The sequence below is a fragment of the Phoca vitulina genome, unplaced genomic scaffold (genome assembly GCF_004348235.1).
Source record: "Phoca vitulina isolate PV1807 unplaced genomic scaffold, GSC_HSeal_1.0 scaffold91, whole genome shotgun sequence".
NCBI classification, from domain to species: domain Eukaryota; kingdom Metazoa; phylum Chordata; class Mammalia; order Carnivora; family Phocidae; genus Phoca; species Phoca vitulina.
The window spans coordinates 1135433-1155615 of record NW_022589794.1 but is presented as its reverse complement, the minus strand read 5'-3'; positions in this window follow the sequence as shown (position 1 = coordinate 1155615).

Sequence of the window (20183 nt, the reverse complement as noted above, 5' to 3'; positions counted from 1 at the left end):
GCCCCAGAATTCAGCTGGCCTCCATCAGGTTGTGGTTTGCTCCCTGTCATTGCAAATATCAAAATTTCTCCATCATCTGTGCAACAAATAGGCTGCAGAGATGAAGCCAGGGTCAGTCATTTATTGGTTTATTAGGCTCTTCAGGGAGAAAGCATTTGGTACTTTCTGTTCTCTCAAGAGCTTTATGATTTCTGTAGAGCTTTTTATCATCATTTGGATGACCTTCACTGTGGCACCAAAGGGGCCCCTCCTAAAACTCTTCCCTCAAAAGGATGGCTAAAGCAAAGATATTGTGATGGCAAGGAGAAACTACATCAGTAACTTTGTCTTTAGTAGAAAATTGGCAAAGAGGGCAGGTAGGCGGGAGGATGTGAGCCCAGTGTGGTTAGGACATTGTAACTCTTAACCAAAATTGCCTTCTTACCCAACATGACTGCCCATACCCTCCCCCTCACCAACATGGCCACCCATACCCTCCCCTTTACCAACATGGCCACCCATATCTTCCCCTTCACCAACATGGCCACCCATAGCCTCCCCTTCATCAATATGACTGCCCATACCTCCCCTTCACCCAACACAGTCACCCATACCCTCTCTTCACCAACATGGCCACCCATCCATACTCTCCCCTTTACCAACATGGTCAGCCATACCCCCCGAACCCAACATGACCACCCATACCTTCCCCTTCACAAACATGGCACCATGAAAAAAGTGCTGACTTTACAGAGACCTTGACACTCCCACATCTAAACAAGCAGTGCCACTCCTATATTCTGATGGGATTTGCCAATATCGCATGAATCATATTTGCTGCTCAGCACGTTCTCACAGTGGGCAAAGCCAACAAATACCATTCACAAAGCTGATTAGGAAGCTTAGGTTTGAACTGGTTGTGTCACTGAATGGAGACATCCCACCCTGGTCATACACATAATGGTTTCATAGCCTTTCTCTCCCCGCCCCTCGCCCCTTCACCTGATGGCGCTGGGGACCAAGCCATGCTTGTCTCTGGCTTGGTAACTCAACAGGTTACAACCACAGTCCAATCCTGTATCCCTGAAGTTTAACTGGGCAAACCTGCTTGGAACTGGACCTATATTTGGAAGAGATTGTGGCATTTGATAGGGAGTCTGACCTCCCGGTTCACATAGATTCCAGGAATCCTAGAGGTAACTTGGCTGCCCACTCCAAGGAAACCAAAGTGACTCTGTGAACTAGTCTCTAGATTCATTCTATTTTCCCTTTTGATTTTTTTTTTCTAATTCCTTCATTCCCTTCATGTCTGTGTTTGCACAATATAAAGTATAGGACAATGTCTCCTATACTGATCTTCTTTTCTTCCTCATGGTATTTTCTTCCTTTTTGCTCTTGGTCTTTCTCTCTATCTTGTTAGAAGGTCTATGCATCTGACATTGATTCAGAGAAGATGCTGCAGCAGAAAAAATGATTTGAGCCTTAGAACCTGGGCTCTGAGGGGAATCGGTGCATAAGATAAAGACAATGAATTACATTGAGAGTTCCTTTAGAATATTAGAATAGAAAATATTTCCCTTGGATAGAGCAGAGGGACTGAGAAAGGAGAAAGGGATGTGACAAGGGGGATGGAGCTGGGAGAAGCTCAGCCAAGAGCACCTAGCCGGTGGAGCTGGAAACAGCATCTTCAGGCCACCTGTTCTCAACCAGGTGGTACAACAAAGCTGCCCTTCCTCCAGTCCCTCACTCATAGGCCATTCAAAATAATGACATCTGTCTGTCTTCAAGATGGCTCGATTCCGGGCATAGGCAACTCCCAGGATGTAGATACACTCTCAGAGAAGGAGGGTGGGGTCCTGGACATTTGGCGAGAAGGTGTTATGGAGGGACTTGTACTGGGGGCGCTGACCCAGTGGCAAGTGTAGCCATCACCCTTCACACCTCAGAGAGGCAGGTATCACAGTGAGGGGAGGGCTGAATGTCACAACAGTATGTCCCTTCCGCCCAGCCTCGTCCGAAACTACCCTGAGGTGCAGAGGTCCAATCAGCAGGGCCTCATTCAGCGGAAGTCTCAAACTCATAGCTTCTGGGATGAATAAGACGTGAAGACATATTTTATTTGGCCTGCACTATATTTTCACATTTGTAATTCATTTTCAGCATTTGAAAAATTGTAAGGTCTCACATAACCATCCCAGTTTCTGACTTCTAAAAAACATGGGCCCATCGGACAGCACTCGGTTCATGTCCCTGAAGGCAGTGGGGGCCTGGAGCTGCATACAGCCTGCCCCTGCAGACAGAGCACCAGGGTTCATGCATTATTATCTTAAACCTCTGGGTTCCCTCCATTACGGTATTTCCTTTTCCCTGTAGACATCCAGGTTTGCCGTTGTGAAACGGTACGAGGACAGATGAAGTCCTGCCCTCGTTATTCCTGGTGCCATCAATATAGCTAGCTGTCTGTCACGTTGGCTCCAAATAAACTGATCAGCAGATTCGACCAGGACTAAGGAATTCCACAGTCTTCAGGCTCCCCTTCCATCCCACACCTTTCCATTCTTCTATTTCTGGAGGTTCTCAAAGGTCAGTTGAAGATTCTCCTCTCCCACTTTTTTTCTCTTCTGCTTTTAATTTTCATCCCAAATAATCTCCACCTAGATGCAACCACTGTCGACATTTTGCCATATTTACTTTCCTCCTTTCTCTCTCCCAATTTGTTGACCTTGAACCATGCACGTGAAGGTCAGCTACAACATGGGACGCAGGATGCTTCAGATCTTAATCCTTAAGCAGGCATCCCCTAAGATTAATGATGGATATCTCCAAATCAACCTCCAGCCCTTCCCTCCTGGCAAGCCTTGAGATCCCCATGTTCAAGCTAGTTTTCCTAAGTGGAAAATGACTGCAAAACTTAGCAGATTGAGGGGCGCCTGGGTGGCTCAGTCATTAAGTGTCTGCCTTTGGCTCAGGTCATGATCCCAGGGTCCTGGGATCGAGCCCCGCATCGGGCTCCCTGCTCCGCGGGAAGCCTGCTTCTCCCTCTCCCACTCCCCCTGCTTGTGTTCCCTCTCTCATTGTGTCTCTCTCTGTCAAAAAATAAATAAAATCTAAAAAAAAAAAAAAACTTAGCAGATTGAAACAAAACTCCTTTGCACTCATTGGTTCTGTGGACCAGGAATCTAGACAGGGTGCCAGGGAGATTGCTTTCTCTGCTCCATGACATCTGGGCCTCACCTGGGAAGACTCTAAGGCTGGCTGCTGGGATTACCTGAAGGCTTCACTCTCATGCCTCGTGCCTTGAAGATTGAAGTGCCTGCCCAGGGCTCTCCCACAACATGGCGGCCTGGAGTCAATGGATTTCTCACATGGAGGCTCAGGGCTCCAAGCACGAGTATTTCAACAAATTGCCTTTTGTGACATGCAGTGTGCAAAATCACAGTGCCCCTCCACCACACAATGGCAAGTCCAGATGAATCCTCGGAGATGGAAATAGTCTTCACCTTGTGCTGGAGTGGCAAGGATGTTTCGTAGAAGACTGTGTGGGAGGGCAACATGACAAGGCCATCTTTGGGAAGGACAATCTGCCATGTCTCATCCCTGGGACCGGACAATGCCATGGAGATCTGCTTATCAGATGGTCACATTCCATATTTTCCTATCTCTTCTTAGCTTTTCAGGGAGGGCCATTTTCCTTCTTCCTCAAGAAGCAAAGTCCTTTTCCCACGAGCTCCCCTTTTCCCCTCCCCTTCTCTCTCACACATCCCTTTACAGAGCTCTTTCGAGTTCTGAACAGGTAAGCCCTCATTGATGTTTTTCACCTCAATCTTCTTCCATTAACTGATGATGGAAGAGTCTGCAGCATCCCAACGGGACCCTATCCCCTATCCCCTAAGCAACTGTTAATCCCCTAATTCTGCTGTGGTGAAATGCTAGTAAAATAAACACGCAACACACAGTCTACCCCCGGTGGGCACACCTGTTCTTGCAAGGTCCTCCCCGAGTAATTCTCCCTGGGTAACTACCCACCCCTGTTGGAGTCGATTTGGTGCTAGCCATCAGTGAGATTTTCTAATAGGATTCTAGACTTTGGAAGTAAACACATTTACAAACTATAACCACTGTATGGGCAGGCGAATCTCCCACTGGTGATTAATAAAGAATTTCCACGCACTGCGTTTCTGAAGAGTTAGTGTTCTGGAATAGACAGCAGCGGCATAATTAAGGGTAGAGCATCACAGCCGCTAATAACCCCGAGAGGAAACTGCTGTTCTGTGTTACCCATAATTGAGCGTCTACTTAATGTTTGTGCGCCGTGGTCTGATAGTATTTCAGCTCATGACTTCGTGGGGTCCCCTGGCCCCACCATTAACTTGCGCATGCTGTACATTTTTCAGAAACACTCACCAAATTCCACTGCGATCACGTACATGGCGGGGGGGGGGCGGTTTGTGGAATCTTTGGTGTTTCTTTGTCCAGACGAGTATATTTTCAAGGTGACCCTATTGAAAATAGGCAAGGAAACTATAAAGTGATAGTTTCATTACCACAAACTTGAAATGCTGTACGATGGGTAACCAGGGAACACTCTGGAAGGTGGGGTCCTGGCGGGAGAAGCAAAATAATTGTTTCAGGAGTTCTTGCAAAACAAAGAGAGATTTGGCAAAATGCAGTGAGAGAAATGTCTGCCTTCTGTGTCCCGAATGTGGCAAAGCACGGGAATAGTTGGAGATGCTGATGCTCATGACGTAAAAAGGAGATCAGCCTGAACTAAAACAAGACTCGCCAAAGAGGAGGGTAAAACTCACTCGTTTGCACTTGCATATTCATTCATTCATTCACTCACTCACTCATTCACTCATCTTCATCTCCGGCGGGAGGGGACCTAGAGCCAGGGTGGCCCCTCTGGGAACTAGAGGCCGTGGTCGCTAGACGGAGCTTCCTGATTCTGTCGTGGGTGGGTCAGGCGCACGGCTGCCATCTCCTTCACGAGGTCACGGGCCAGGCTTGGACCGCCACATCCTCCCCACAAAGGAAAGAAACACAAGCTTTGCTTTTGTCTCTGCAGCAACCTTCCTCCTCGGAGTGTGGTTTCTGGGAAAGCACCGAGGAAACAGAAATAGGAAAAGAAACAAGAGGAGATGTTTGTGTCTTTTCCCTTTGTCTCGCCAAGTCCAGGTGGAGCCTCTCCTCGGCATCCCCAGGCCCACGGGGCAATTCCTGGGACCTCCTTAGGGGCTGGAAGTCTTCCTTCTTTTTTCTGGGGACTCCTTTTAACAACATCTTGGCTTCCTTGTCTCAGCAGCAATTCTGATCCCAACTCCAATGTGGGGGGTTTCCCGCACCACCACGCGGTGCTCCCACACCAGCCGTCCTCCAGTGGAACTCAGTCCTGACCCGGTCCCCCCCGGAGAGGGCTTCGGCTCCCCCAGGCGAGGGGCTGGGTCCCCCAGGACTGCCCTCCCCCCTTGCAGGTGACAGTAGCAGGGGCAGGTTGTCACCTGGGCTTCTGACCCACTGGCTGTAGATCGGAGGTTCCCACGCCCCCTTCTTCGGCAGCTCGCAGGACGCAGAGAAACCCTTACTGACTAGGGTAAAGGATCTAAGTCAGAAGCATCCAGATGGAGGAGATGCACAGGGTGGGGTGTGGGGAAGGGCTCAGGGCTTCATGTCCTCTCCAGGCTCGCCCCACCTGCAAGCTCTCTGAACCTAGTCCATCACAGAGGCACGACTGATTAAATCATTAACCATTGGCAATTGATTCAACCTCCAGCGCCTCTCCCCTCCCCTGAGGTCAGGTGGGGGGAGTGAGAGTTCCAACCCTCTAATCACTCGGCAGGCTCCCCTGGCAACCAGCCCCCACCCTCAGGTGCTCTCCAAAAGTCTCCTCATTAACATAACAAGAGACACCTTTATGGCTCTCATTACAGGAAATTCCAAGGGTTTTAGGAGCTCTGTGCCAGAAATGGGGACAAAGACCAAACATGTATTTCTTGTTATAAATCACAGTCTCACAGAGGGTCTTATAGAACGTGCCGGGCAAATTAGCCGCCCAGCCTCAAGGTCGATATTGAATGTAGAGCCAACTCTTTGTCTTCCTTTGAAGATCTTGGACTTGGCCTACCCCTCAGAAAGCTTGGGGGGCTGGTGGGGGATTTCTGGTCAGCCCACCGTGGCCGAGAATCCAGCGGGTGAGCCCTTTCCTTCGTTTCTAGAGCGATCCCACTTCGTGTGCATTTGCTGACCTCTCCTACAGCAGGTTCTTGTGGCTTCGAATCTCCAATCCAAGGCTAATTTATTGTTTCAGGCATGGCAAGCGATGCGAAGACGTTTCCTTCCTCAGGAGCCCACAGACACCCTGCGCCTCGGATCCCTGCTCTCCTGGGCTTGGAAGCAAGGCGCCCTTTGGAGGAGTGTCTCGCCCTGCACACGCAGCCATAAAAACACGTTTCTGCAAATTTCGGGATATTCGGAGGGGAAAAAGAAAGCGATGCCTATGTTTTGTTGTCTTCTTCCAGTGACACGTTTCTCCCTCCTCTGATGCCCCTCACTCCATTTCCTAAACCAGCGGAGCTGGAAGGAGTTCCAGGGTAAAGACGAGGCCGCAGAGCCGTTTTGTATTACAAAAGCAGAAGCGCTCCACCCCGGCAAACGACCTCAGGGAGAAAAAAGTCTCCCGTTGCCAAGAATTGCTGGGAGGGTCAGGCTGTTGGCTGGGATGTAACGGGGCTGTGCATGGCAGGTGACACTCCAGGGTCCCTCACACTCCCTGGGGACCTGCCCGCACCCAGAGCCACCGTGCCCCTCAGCGGCCGGCAGTCCTTCTAGTTAGCCCCAGCGTGCCCAGGCCTGACCTCAACTTCCGCTCACCTAAGAAGAAGAAGGGGCTCCCTCGCCCTCAGCTGATGGCTCGACCCCACCTCTGTGGCCAGCACGCGACCCACGACTCGGTGAGGCCAAGGGACAGAAGAAGGCTGGCCTGTCGGGCACTGGGGGGCCAGGCAGGCTGCCCCTTCCATAACTGGGTGAGGACATGCTGGTCTTCTCCCCGCCTCATGGAATAAGTGTAAACCCAGCCACAAAGCTGTGCATTTTGCTAATTGAGGGATTAACTCAAGAGGAGAAGAGAGGCCTCGGGAGCCCCACAGCCGCGGACCGCAGAGCCTGCTGAGTTGACTTCTTCGCCTTCCCGAGGGACAGGCACCAGTGTGTGACTACTCCCGGAACCGAGCCCGTGTGTGGAAAGGACGAGGGCAGAGGGGATTTCTGTGCTGGGGGCTCCAAAGAGGCAGCCCTAGAGAAGAGGAGTCAAGACTTTTCCAAACAGCAAAAAGGGAATGATTCGAACAGTAGTGATCCTCGTGGGTCTGCCACGTGTCGGTCTGGTTACTCATTCCGGAAATCCATTTGAGAAATGCTCCCTGAGCTCCAGCTTCTCTTCGGGGCTTTGGGGATGGCACTGAGCAGGACTGCCTTCTGACCTGGGATGTCCCAACCAGAACCTGCTCCCCGGAGAAGGGGTACAGGAGCCAGGCGGCCGGGAACCCGGAGACGTGAGCAGCCCTCGGGACCCATTGTCCCCCTGTGTCTCCAGCTACCGCCCCACCTCTACCCGCAGCCCCACCTGCACCTTGGACTCCTGGTACTTCAGACAATGGAGCAGACCTGGTGTTGCACCTGGGATTTGGGTGGGAACAGTAACACACTGGGTTCTTAACGAAGGCCACAGAAAGCTCTCCTCCCCCGGCAAAAAGACCATTCTGCTTTCTGCGATGCTCTCTTTCTCTCCGTGCCTTTCCTCCCAGCCACACGAAGGCCTTGACTCACGTGGAGTCCCTGTCCCTCCAAGTAGCAAGGCTGGTAAGTCTGTCCGCCTCTCGCTTGCAGTGGACCTGCTGCCAGGCACTCACACGCCCCTGCTTCCTGGGCCGCGGGGACAACCTGTCTGCGTCCATCAGCATCCGTCCCAGTCCTGTTGCTGACAGCACGCTCAGAAACAGAGTGTTTGTGTCCCCCCAAGATGCATTTGCTGAAATCCTGCCCTGCAAGTGCTGGTATCAGCAGGAAGGGCCTTCCGGAGGCGATCGGGCACGAGGATGGGGCTCACGAATGGGATTAGGGTCCTGACAAAGGAGACCCCCAGGAGCACCCCTGCCCCATCCGCCAGGTGCAGACACAGCAAGGAGACACCATCTCCAAACCAGGACCCCAGCCTCACCAGACCCCGAATCTGCTGGGGACTTAATCTTGGACTTCCAGCCTCCAGAGCTGTGAGACGTCAGTATTTATAGTTTAAGCCACTCATCCTGTTATTTCTGTTATCAAAGCCCTAACGGACAGAAACACACTCCCACTTCTTCTTTGAAGAATGAGCTCTTCCCAGCTGCATGTGGTCTTGCGGGGGCACCGCTGGTCAGAGACCCCGCTCCCTCCACGGCCGAGAGCATGCACCTGTCCTGGCCCCCCAGGCTCTCCTCCAGGACACTGGGTCTCAGCAGAGGGAGGAACCACCGATGGAGGGCAGGGGACGGCCCAGTCCGGGGTCCTTATCCTGACAAGACTGACCACCAACCATGTTACACGGACCCTTGGGAGTGCCCTTCTCTGCTGTCTTCCACTAAACGGTGTTCTGAAGCTTTTCACGCTCCAGCTACTTCATAATTTTATAACATTTTTTTTTTCTTGCTGAAGTTAACCCAAATCTGGTTCTTTGGTTTACAACTGAAGAACAGGACCAGGTGGCTTCCTGGAGGAATAGCACAGCTTCCAGCCCTCAGTGGGGACCACTGCAGCAGGCTGCTGGAGGTTAGGAGACAAGCAGCCCCGTGTGTCTGGGGGACCCGCTGTGGTCCCACCAATGTGGGCGTGAATGTTGGCCCTGTGAGGTCTGTCCTCTTCTCCTGAGCATTCGGAATCATCCAGTGTCCGTTTCACATGCACAGTTGGTGGATGTTAGCTGCGCTTCGCACGAGGAGTAGGACAGAGCACATCTAATCCATCTTTCCAGAAGGGCAAGTTTGGAATTCTAATGCTCAGGAAACAGCAGGTGGCTTGAGCAGAGCTCTGGCATCTCCCCGGCCTCGACCCTGCTTACAGATTAATACATTACCCCTTCTCCCCTCCTGCCTTAGGACTCATTTCGTGCAATTTAGAAAAAGCAGCATGGTCTGTATGTGCCTTAGGGGGCTTTAAACCATTAGATGACTTTCCCAAACCTGCAGTGTAAATCTCTCATCCCAAATTACCTGCCTTGGGAGGCCACTCTAATTCCTGCCTTTTTTTTTTTTTTTTTTCCCTTAAACACTCCTGGCGTGGTGCTCAACATCAGGACAGGAGCTCTCCGCCCCGTCCCAGATCCGAGACGGGCCGCCGGCCACGCCACCAGCTGCTAAGCCTCTGCGGACTTTGCAAAGAGCTGCCGTGGTTTCTGGCGCCCGTAGATATGGTGGAAGGCCTCCAGCGACAGAACCTGTTGGAAGTCTTTCTGTTTCCCAAGGTCTATTTTAAAAGCCGAAGGTGTTCCTCTGTTGTGTGCCTCTGTTTGCTTCTTCAGGAAAACTCTGAACCTGGCGGCGTCTGGGCAGGAAGGAGGCGTAGACCACGTCCCTGTGGCTGGACCGAACCCGGGGAATTCTGCAGGAGAAGCTGCGTGTCTCATTCTTTCCTGGGTTGACCCGTGAAGGTTGCATCAGTCGGGGCCCCAGGAGGAAGCAGAAGGTACACGAAGCAGACGCTGAGCAGACCCGGGTGGACAGGATCCAGAGAAACCAGCGAGGGCGGGGAACCGGGCCCTGCTTTGGGGCTGCTGGCTCTGGGGAGCCGTTACTGTCCCGAGACCGGCGGGCAGGCAGGGACATGGAGAGTGCGGCTCTAGTCACCGCCACCGGCCGGGGCTGTGGCACGCGGGGGACGACCCCGATGCCCCATGGTGACCCTGGGTGGCCGTGGGCATGGATAACCCTGCGTCCCCTCTCCCACAATCTGACTACCGCCGGCCAGACCTCACAGGAAGCCAGAGGCCATGAAGGCCACGGATGCAGATCATGCGGCTACAGAGCAGGGCAGACGAGAGAAGAAGCTGGACCCAGAGGGGCAAGCGGTGGACGTCCACTTGGGGCCACAGGGAAGAAGCAACAGCCGGTGCAAACCACCCTGGCTCTGCCCGGTGGCAGCTCGTCAGGTCCTCCGAGGAAGGGGCCCCTGTGCAGCCCGGACCCCAGTAGCGAGAAGGCCACTTACTTATGTAGTAAACGTCCTCCTGTCAGAGAGGGAACCCACAGCCGTCGTTTTGGAAGGCGCGCCGTATAAAGCAGAAAACGAAAATCACTAATTCCACTGCCTGGCATAAGGGAACACTTACTCTCAGGGATTTTCCGGAAAGGAGAAAATGACTACAATCACAGAAAGATGGATTTTAAATCTTGAATGTGGCAATTACCCAACAGAGCTACAAGTAGCCACCAAATCCCTCATTTCCAGGAGGCCCCTCTCGTTCCTCTGACTCGGTCTTCGACTGCTGAGTCCAGGAGCTCTGCCTTCGCTGACGCAGAATGATCTTCCAGAGGCGCCAGGGTCCCCAGGACGTCAGCGTTTACGTTCTCGCGGAACTCCAGCAGCTCTTCTGCAGAATAGGGCTGGCATGGGCGGCTCCCCTCTCTTGCTCAGCACCTGCCGTGCCCCCCCCGCCCCCGGCCGCGCCTGCTTCATCCCCCCGACTTTCCTCACAGTCTCTGCTCCACTCTTGCCGTCTTCACTCTTGTCCCCGGACCGTCCAATTTCCACGGCAGCCCGGCTGAGGCTGTTAAAATGTCGCTCAGATCAGGGCATCCTCCTGGTGTCTCCCTACCTCATGTAGGTCAGAAGCCAACACCTGAGGATGGCCCGCGGGACCCTGCGTGTGGCCCCGGGTCACCTGCTGACCTCAGCTGTGAATCTCTTGCTCGCTCTGCTCCAGGCAAACTGTCTTCCTTCTGTTTGGTCAGCAGAACGCACTGGCCGTGGGCCTCTAGAGAGCATGGAGTCATAATACGCCAGCGATACCGCTCTCTTTCACTTTTGTGGTGCTCTCTTTTCTTCCAATTTCTAGAGAAATGCACACAAGAGTACATCCCAAAGATGCTGGGATTCCATTTATATTTAGCTCATCCATTATTGGCATAATCTATATTTCAAAAAGTAATTTATTGCTCCTCTGAAGGAAGTTCAATATTTGCAATCAGTTATCACACAATGAATAAAATAAAAGTTTGAAGACGGTGTAACCTTTCCATTACCTGGCGGTCCAGCCAAGACGATTAGGAAGTGTCTTGCAGATGGGAGCTGAACCTGCGGGAATTGAATGGATCTCGTTCCAAGCTCCCCTGACCGAGACATCACCTTAATGTTCAGTTTCCTATCGTGTGGATGTGGATCCCAGCCTGTGTTCCTGCAAGTTGGTGCAGCACAGGCTCATTTCCAAGAGAAGCTCTGAGCAGAGCATCCCATTCAGACGTGGAGCTGCTGGGAGGAGCTCGACTCCCTCAGGAGTGGGTAGAAGTCACAGTGGAGGATGAGGACTGATGGATGCTGGCCTCGTTACCAGGAGCATTCGCCACCCTGCTGCCCCCACGGCCACGTTCTCAGGCACGGGTCTGTTCTCCGCGTGGGACGTGGTGCTCATTCACGCATCCTCTGCTGGGTGACAGGCATTACCCCTGGGATTGGGACGTTTAAATAAGTAGATAAAATCATTTCATGTGATGCGTGTGATGCATGACACACGCATATGCGCCTTCTGCCCCCTGAAGAAGCTAGCTAGGGCAAAAGGAGAGGGTTTGCAGGAGACTGACCTTGCAATCACTAATGTCCCAACTCGGCTGTCCCCAGCTGGGAGAGGATTCGTGATATAAACCCCTGCCAAAGGCATGCATAACCCACAATAGAGGGTTCCATGCTGAATTTCGAGTTGTCCAAAGAATCACGGGGTGAAAGACATTTTGTCTTTTGACAGGGTTTGGAAAGCTGCTGAAAACAAGGCGGGTGAGTCTCTGCTCCGGCAACATGGCTGATTTCTGGGTAAAGGCAGACGTGTAGCTCCGTATGCTGAATGCCTCCCCCGAACGCCAACCTCCCCATTCAGCCACCTAATTTAATTAATTAGAGGACTTACCAAGAAGAAATATTTTCACTGTGTGATGTAATTATTTCATGTAGAATCAGAGGTGCGTGGCCCCTGCTCTGGCCAGCGATGTCCTAACGTTCCCTCCAGGGTTTGGAGAGAGAGGGAGCTGCTTGGAAGCCGCCTTCCCAAAGTGAAGCCCTTTGGGGTGACTGTCAGTGGTCACCAAGGGGAAGGGGCCACGAGAACTGCCGGGGCAGTGGTATGCCGGGGGCAGGGGTCTCTGCGGCTCCAGCAGAGCTGGGCTGGCCGGCCGCTCGGTGATCGGCCCGGGTGGGCGGTCGGGCTGGCTCTCACTTGGACACTGCCCCTTTCTCCCAGCCCTTCCTGCCGGGCTCTCCGGGCCCTGCCATCCTCTTCTCCCTGGGCTCTCAGCGGACACTCACGACAGCATTCTGTCCCCTCACCTCCTCCTTCCCCTGTCCACAGCCCCCTGACGGCTGTGGAAGGGAGCCTCCCTCTGAGTGCTTCTATGAACACCCAGGAGCAGAGCGGACGCTGTCTGTCAGCAGCTCGTCCCAGGGCCTCCCGAGCGAGTCCGCGGCAGGAGAGCGGACCTGGACGCGGACGGCGGGGGAAGCTGCCCACGTCTCACTGGGCTTTCCTGGGGGCAAGGAGAAAAAGGCCCTGGAGACTTCTCTGGCTTACCCCTTGGGGTCGGTCTGCTCTACAACGCTAGATAAAACGAGGGCTGAGCTCTTCTTCTCGGACTGTGTTTCGAGTGACCTTCACTGCTTTACACCAGAGAGCAGATATCCAGAAATAACAAACATCTTTCAACCATTTTCTCGTTCATGTATTTTTTTTAAAGATTTATTTATTTATTTATTTGAGAGAGAGCGAGTGAGAGAGAGAGAGAGATCAAGAGCACAGAGGGAGAGGGAGAAGCAGGCTCCCCACTGAGCAGGGAGCCCGACCCGGGGCTCGATTCCAGGACCCCGGGATCATGACCTGAGCGGAAGGCAGACTCATAACTGACTGAGCCACCCAGGTGCCCCTGTTTACGTATTTTTAAATACGGTGTGACTCCCTCCCCGAGTGTGGGTGGGACCTGGGCACGTTTATAGCATACAGTACGGTAACACCCGCCTTGCTAGGATCGGTGATGGTTGGCTCGATGAAGCAAGCGGCCTTACACAAGGCAGAGGGGCAGAGGGCAGCCCGAGGAACTTCTGCCGATGGCCAGAGTGGGCGTGGACCCCACCCTTCCCCAGCCAAGCCCTCCGATGAGACGTTATCCCCAGGATCACCCTTCCTACACCCATGTCCGTCAGAAACTGCGACGTAATAAAAGCGTGCTCTTTTGTTACAAAGTAATTGATTTACCCACTTTGCATCTTTCATAAGAGGAAACTCCGTGGCCCTGGCATGTATTCGGTGCCCGTGTATCCCACGTGGCCTTTCTCTGCCACCGTGGCCCCGCTGCCTCCCTCAGAGCTCCCCTCACCCATCAGAGTGCTGCGTTCCCGCTGTAGCCTCCGTCCCGCTGACACTGCATTCCTCATGAATGATTTGTTTCAGACGAAACCGAGGGATGACCTGTAGGCCACCCTCACTTTAAAGAGTGTTCCAAGCAGCTTCTGTCGTCTGGGAAATGAGTTTGGTTTTTATAAACGAACGGTACTATAAATCAATGAACCCGACTCTTAAGTACTCTGGGATAATTTATGGATGTTATGTAAGGTAGAGCCATCTTCCCTTCAGCTTAGGAGTAAATATGATTCCACCTGTAAGTAGAAAGCGCATCCCTCAGATGGCATCGTGCACACTCTATCTGATGGCGTTTGGCGGCTGCCCATTTGCCATCACTGAAGGCAGCAATCCCTATCCCCAAGTTGATGCTTTTCCTACACAGTTATTGTGCCTTGGCCAACTTGTACCTGGTGGGAGTCGGGGTGCGCAGAGGTTGGATCCCTCAGCCTGTTCCCTTGAATAGGCGTCTAGGTTACAGGAAGCATGACAAAATACCTTCCCTGCAGAGAAGACCCCAGGGTTTGTCATTTCAGATCTGAGCAGAAGCTTCTGAACCAGACATGTCCCATTGGCCCCTCTGCATTCCTCTCTATGCTCTATGCCTCAGGGACTAATTTTGTGAATGGTACCGATCGTTCAGTTGTCCTATGGTTGGATTTGGCCAATGGGGCACTATGGCCGAAGACAGGGCGGGGGACAGAGGTTGGGTGTGTATCCCACTGGCTCTTTCCCTGCAGGGTCACTGCTGGTGGGCTGAACCCTCCGTGCACGGCCGGCCCTGGCTGACACACGCCGGCCCCGACAGCGGCCTATACCCATGCACATCGTGTGGGATAATCATTCTGTGTCATACACATCTTTTCCTTTTCCCTCTTCCTTGAGCAGAGGCAGCTCTGCATTTAATGCCTCTGGACACAATGGAGGAAAGAGAAGAAATCGCCTGGAAATCTGGCTTTTCTCCAAAATGAATGCCCCAAGGAGGAGATATGGGGAACAATACTATCTAATTCAGAAGCAGGACGGATCATGCAGGGGCTTCTCTACAGGCCAACGAGCTGTGTGGGCTCCTGGCACTGGCGTGAAGGTCCAGAACCCAGAGAAGGACAGTGCAGGGTACACGTAGGAAGAGGGTGTCATGGCAGACTCCTGGGAAGACAGTCAAGTGCCAAGGATGGATCGGGAGGGAGAGGCCCACCACTCAGCGGGCATCTGACCGGCAGCCTTTGTGAACAATCCGCCTGGGCCCTGTATCCCACTGTGCACCTTCCCCAAGGAACCTCGACAGCGTGTGGGATCCTCTGGGGTGAGGATAGCCAGCGCACACCGTGAGTCAGACATCAGGTGCCTTGCAGGTGCTTACCCTCCCCAAATGTATGTGGCCTTCACAGATGGGGAGACTGAAGTACAGAACAGTCAAGGATCTCCTCTGAGGTCACATGGCTAGTAAATGGTAGCACCAGGGTTCAAACCCAGCACAGCCAGGTGTCTCCACCGTCACTTGTAAAGATCCTTACGAAACTGGAAATACCTGGTAAAACTTAGGAAAGCTGTGTCTTTGGTGCATGAGCTTCCAGTGAGGTCCGCCCTCGGGGCTAAGCTGGTGATGCCCAGCGATGCTCCCTCTAATCCCCACTGAGAGCTGCCCATGTCATTCCTGTCCTGGACCCCTGGGTTTGGAGAAAGGTTAAGATTTAAGATTGGCTCATATTTTGGAAATCTGTAAAATCCAAATCTGGAAGGGGTGCTGAGAAGTCATTCCGTCCAGCTCCCTGCTTTTAGGTAAGGGTTGATGATCCTCTCTTTCCCCACAGATGGCCAAGCAAAAAGCCTTAACACCACCCCTGGACCTCATCCCAGGTCTTTCTAAATGAGTCTGTCGTCACTAGATGAGCCTGAGTGCCCTTCCTTGACGGTGCAATGTAAATTCCCACACCAGCCCATCTCCATCATGACAACCTGTGTATTTCTGCCGAAATTCTTCTGAAGTTATCTCAAATGTGCATTATCTGGATGACTGACTGTTCTTCTGTCTAGGATGGAAGCTACTCGAGAGCAGGTGCCATGTCTGTCCTGTTCTCTGCTCCACTCCCAACACCCACGGCAGTGCTAGGCAGACCGCAGGAGATAAATAAGAATGTGTCCAATGACTGAGTCATCCTCATGGTTGAGAGTCACCAGATGAATCACGGACACACAGGCTCTCCAAGTTGGAAAGGATTTTAAACTTCGTCCAGTCCAATTTTCTACACAACGCATGAATCCAGAGCTCCATCTATTACAGAATCATGTCCACGAATGTTTTTCTGACTTTAATTTAAGGCTCTTTAAAAAAAAAATACTGTTCTTTTGTTGGCCAAGAAGCAGCTGCTGTTCCATCACGCACATAAAGTGAAGGTTCTTAATGACACCTCGTTTGGAATCTAAGTGTTTATCATTTGGTAACAACTTACAAACACTGCCAATTTTACAAATAACTATTGGAAAGAGTGAATGGCTAAAATCCTGCAAATAGTCGGTCATTTGATTTTAAAAGTCAGCTTTTGTTAATGAAATGCTGTGCTTTGCTCCAACTATCTTCACGTCTTGCAAACGCCCATCAGCTGCCTGCAAGGCACAGACAGACCCAATGTGCACGGATCACATCTCAGTTTCTAAAACTGCCACTTGAGAAAATGATAATAAAGTGGTAAAAGGATTGTCAGTATCGAGTGTTGACGAGTGTATTGGAAACAGGTATTGCTTTGCTGTGCTGGTAGGAGCATCCGATGGAATTTTAAAAGCATATACCAATTCCATGTTTTGGAAATCCCCACAGGAGAAATGCTCCCCTCCACACACAAGGATGTTTATTTCAGCACAGCTAGTAGAAGAAGACTGGAAACAACTCTAAATGTCCATTAGTGGGGAAGTGGGGTTTTCAAAAACGAGGCAGACTTACAAGGAATGATGTTTGAATTATCTCCCTGATGTTCTGTTGAATAAGAAAGCGGCGTGAGTTCACCTATGGTTTTGTTGACTTTTCATGAAGAACCTACACTGATACATGCAACAAACAGACCCCTCTCAAATTCCCTGCTCTAACACATGCATGTAAATTCATAGAAAGAAGTCCAAGAAGATATGAAACAAACAGGGACCAAGGGTTACTCCTGGGGAAGAGAGAAGGGTCTGCGCTCACGGGAGAAGCTGATGAGAGCTTCAGCGTTCTCCTTGAATTTCGTCAGCTCACATGGAGAATAAACACATGTGTTCCTGGTGCAATTAACATTTAATTAAAATGCCACTGTTATACATCAGAAAACCAAATGGAAGTGTGAGGTTGGGAGAGACAATGGAGATGTCAGCCTAAGACGTCATGTTCCTATTCTGGCTTTCCACGTGAGATGAAGACTTTTTCCCCAACACGAGAGATGGCCAGGGGCTTTCTGGAAAGGGTTCAGTCACGGCCAGCTGATACCGCGTCTCAGTGGCGGCTGCTCGGTCAGTGTCCTCACTGCCTGAACTCAGCATCCCTGTGGGAACAGCCCGGAGACAAACAGGTATGGGGGGAGGGGCGTGGAAAGAGAGAATGTGGAGAAGGCTCTCACCTGGCTTGTCCCACACCTGGGGGTGGTGGGGGCACCTCCGGTTGCCTGGACTGGGAATAACCGGGTCCTTCCGGGACCGGCTGCACACCATGGTTCCCAGAGGGGTGACCATGCTTCCATATTGTCTTCCCTCCATGTCCCCAAGTTTGATTGGTCCGTGGTGGCCAGGAAGCCCAATCGAAGCCCATCAGATAATGTCCCAGGATGTTTGGAGCTGCGATCGTGCAAGGGAGCGGGGTCCCTGATCACAGTGGAAACATCATCCACCCAACCTGGTTGCTGTTGGCAGCCATGTCTCCCACTCGATGGAGAATTCAGGTCCGTGGTCAGGGAGAGTAAACCGATGTGCAGAGAGACAGAGGAGAGATGGAACGAGAGTCCAAATGGCTTTCACACTTACTGCTTTTCCTGACGTTCATGCCCTTCCTGCTGCTCAACAGCCCGCCCCCTCTTTCGAGGCCCTGAGCCAGCACCCTCCCACCTGCAGAGAGGGGTCCTCACGAACTCAAGGACAGAGGCTCCAGCAAGCCCATTCCAGGAGAGGGGACACAGGCACCAGTCACAAGGGGCTCCCTTCCCGCAAGGTAGTCACTGCGCACCCCAGCAGCTTCCACCCCTGCCTCTGGAATCTGTCGGAGCCGAGAAAAAGCAGTCCCTGGTGTCTCTGATAATTCCAGCTTTTTTGGCAAGAAAGGATGTAAGAGAAGCCAGCTCTAACTACTTTCACATTCAAGGTTGCTGCACCCCTACCGAGCGCCAACATTACTTCGTATTTATGAAATATGTATTGGATTAGGTTAAACTCAAGGAGGGTGTAAAGAGAGCTCTGCTTCTACAGTCTGCTGTCCTCTTCACAGAATTTTCTAGAAGGGCCCTTGCCCCAGCAGGAGACTGTGCCCTGCACTTACTTCAGGACTCACAGCATTGCTTCCTGGAGGGAAGGACTCTGCCAAGTTCTGCTTCTCCCACTTTGATGAAAATCAGCTCATCCAGGAGGACCAGGCCGTGGGCACGTGACTTCTCAGGCCCAGGCTCCAAAGACATAAGCAAGCACATTTGTGACTTTCTAGAACATTCTGGAGGCCCCACACTCCCGTCCGCTGCCCCACAGGATAATTCCTCAGCAGACAAGTTGGGTACGTGTGGACAGAGAGGGAGGCAGGAGGGTGGATTATCTGGAAGTGTATTTCCTCCAACCTATGAAAGATGCCTGATGGATCACCCCTGTTTTACTATAAAGAACTATTTCTAGTGATCCGATATTCTTTTCACCTAAGAGAACATAACTATCCCCTAAACAGGACTAGACAAATGCTTGTACCCTTGACTTCCTATTCATCCCTTTCTATAGTGTGGGATTGTAATGTCTTCAGACAGACCTGGATGTGGTGCCGGCTTAGCAGCTCACAGCCTTGGGAAAGTCTCTTAACTTCCTCGTGCCTTAATTCCTCATGTTCGTGTGGAGATGAGACTCATATCAATCAGAAACATGTTAACTGCTAGTAACTGATGTGAGTGGGGAGTTTTTTCTCACAAATAATAATAGAACCTAAGACATCAGTTCATGGCTCAGTCATGTCCCAGAGCTATATGCTTATGATTCCCCTAATCCATTCCTCATAGTTACAGGTAGGCTGCTGTAGCTCCTGCCATCATATCAGTGTTCAAGGCAGGAGCAATTGGGGATGGTGGCAGCCATGCTGGTCCTCTTCTTTCCCTGTCTCCTAGATTTGTTACTTTTTAATAAGAAAACACAAGCTCTGGGGGACTTGCCTCTACCCTTCCCTCCCTGCTACATTTCTGTTTACTCTTTCTTGGCCAGTACTGTGTGCAGGCCTCCCTTTGCTGTAGGGAAGGGGTATTTTGTTTACCAGCCTTAGTTGAGAGCAGCAACAGAAGGAGAAGTTGGAGATGGATTTGGAGTTAATTTAATGGCATTAGGAAGATTAAATGATCAATGTGAAGTACCCAACTGCGTCATGATTATGGATGATCATTCCATGTATTGGTTCACACTGCGTATAGTAGAATCATCACAATTTTGATCCGGTCCATATCATGCCAGTTTCATGCTTGCTTGATGAAATCCTGATGCACTTCTCAGTATCTCAAGTAACTTGTGTCCAAACACCATGACTCTGGGTGGGAGGGAAGGGGCTCTCTTTTTGTCCCTTTTCAAAGCTTTAATCAAGTTTATCGTTTATTTTTCCATTACAAAGTAACATGGTGCCAGGAATGTAGTAATTGCTTAATGAATGTCATCGTAAATCTTCATCACCAACCTTACGGGAATATATTTTCCCCATATTTGAAAACTTTTTTCTAATAAAGAATCTGGAAAACGCAGAAAACCTCAGAGAAAGATACATACAAGTCATTGGGAATCCTGTAACCCATAAAATAAGAAAATGAAAACCCGCGGACCTTTGTATGGTAGTTGGCATGTGGACTGGGTTGCTTCTGGTGGGGTCTCCATGTTAATTAAGGTAAGAAATGCTGGCTGGTGTAGCAGATAAACTACGGTGTCCCCGTGTCCATGCCACAAGCCAGTGGGATCGGCAGAGACTTCTCTGGAAGTGACTTGAGGACCCTGTCCCTTCCTCCTCTTGGCTCGCTGCTCCTCTGGATCCTCTTCGGAAGCCAACGTACCAAGGGAGAGAAAGGGGATGGAGGGGCATCCTGGGCATGCCGGGGAGTGGTCTCAATGTGTGACCCTCATTCCAGAAAGGAGAGTGAAGCCAGCACTGGCTGGGGCCGCCACGGGGAGCATCGTTGTGTGGGTCAGAGGCCGCCCAGCCGTCCACAGGGGCGCTGCATCCGCACCGAGGCCGGACACGTCTTTCTCACACCATCCCACCAATACCACATTTGGCATCGTTGCTGCCCATGTGGCTTTTTAATCAAGAGATCCGGTGAATCATTCCATGTCCTCTTAATAGATCCTTTTTCTGCTGAAGTTGGCCAGACTCAGGTTCTCTTGGTTACAACTC